Raw genomic sequence first — 1,534 nt, 5'->3', positions numbered from 1 at the left:
TTTTTTTTAAAGAACATAGATAAAGGGAAAAAAAGGGAGGGGCCTGGCACTGATTGAGTATTCCCTTTTTATAACTTTTAACCTGAGGGTAGACTCTGGTTTGACCTACCTTATAACTTCTTTCAGTTTACTGACAGGAAGAAGAGTTTGCAGCAACCATGGCTGCTTTAAAGTGAGGAAAGGTAAAACCAAACTGCCACTGAGTTGATTCTGACTCCTAGTGACCCTTTAACTCTGAGGCTGTAAATTTTTATGGGAATAGAGAGTATCATCTTTCTCATGAAGGGTGCCTGGTAGGTTTGAACTTCTGACTGCGATTAACAGTAAACCATTTGTCCTGCAGCGTCATTGTGCTCCTTAAAGTGAGGGAAGAAATCGAAAGAGTCAGAGAGAGAAACCTCAAATTCTGTAAATAAACTGTTCAAATCTCTGAACTAGGTATGCACCAGGTAGAATATAAGTTAAGACTCAGGAAATTGAACTGAAATTTAAGTTGCCACCCACTGCAGGGCAGAGTTGGTATGTAATTGGCTTACTTATGTGGTACAGATTCACGGATCATTTTTATCATGTTCCTGAGAAAGTGATCGATTGTAATAAATCAGTGAATTATGCAAATGTGATGTCCTATGTAAAGTTATTATCAGAAGAACATATTCAATGGGATCTTGTGGACTTAAAGAATCCAATTTTTTACAGTAATTTTTCATTATAGAATTAATAAGGTATGCTAGTGTTTGCAAGAGTCATGTGAACACTTTAGATGGCAGGAATCAGTCTCTTAGGGACTTATTATCTAAATACCTCTTACTATTATGCAGGATTCTAGGCTTCCAGAAAGAAAGATTGAGCCCTCTCGAATTTTCCTTAGTTTTTGCCACAGAAATAGTCCCAGTCAGGCTGTTTCTTATTCCTTAAGCTAGTGTATTACTGCATCTGGTGTATCAATAATTCTTGATTACCCTGAATGTGAGGCAACTGCTGCATCATACATCCACTACTCCTGCTATGCTGCAGCTTGTGCCCAGGTGAGGACAGAGTTCCCTGGCGTCATGGTTAGAAGGGGTCTACGAAGCTCCAGCACCTAGGAATGGTGTGCAGAGAAGAAGTAACAAAGATAATAAGGAATAGTCAGGCAAAGACACTTGCATCCTCTCTCAGGAAAAGCTGAGAAAGGAGTAGCTGTATTAGGATTATCTTTTACAAAGTAAAATTGAGTTTATAGGAATCTCATGTAATAGCAACCTTAGAACAGAGACTTAATTATTTATCACTCAGTAACTAGAAGGAGGTTGTTTTTCAACCTCCTCAACCTCTCCAGCGTCGAGAAACTAAAGCAAATGGACAAATTGAAGAGGTCTAAGAGCAGAACAGAAAATTTCAAAGATCAGCTTGAGAAGATAAAACCAAATACTATAATAAAATATGCAAAGATTTGGAATTAGAAAACCAAAAGGGAAGAACACGGTCAGCATTTCTCAAGCTGGGGGAACTGAAGAAAAAATTCAAGCCTCGACTTTCGTTATTGAAAGAT

The 1,534-nt window shown here is 38.2% G+C and overlaps 1 protein-coding gene across 1 annotated transcript in view; it reads left to right on the top strand.

Moving 5' to 3' along the window:
- Nucleotides 1-1,534, top strand: part of LOC102813504 (gephyrin-like) — a 750,251-nt gene that overhangs the window by 190,195 nt on the left and 558,522 nt on the right. The gene's annotated exons all lie outside the window — the stretch shown is intronic.

This window comes from Chrysochloris asiatica, unplaced genomic scaffold, assembly GCF_000296735.1.
Source record: "Chrysochloris asiatica unplaced genomic scaffold, ChrAsi1.0 scaffold00221, whole genome shotgun sequence".
Classification (NCBI taxonomy): Eukaryota; Metazoa; Chordata; class Mammalia; order Afrosoricida; family Chrysochloridae; genus Chrysochloris; species Chrysochloris asiatica.
The sequence above is the reverse complement of the archived record's forward strand: the minus strand, read 5'-3'. Positions and strand labels throughout refer to the sequence as shown.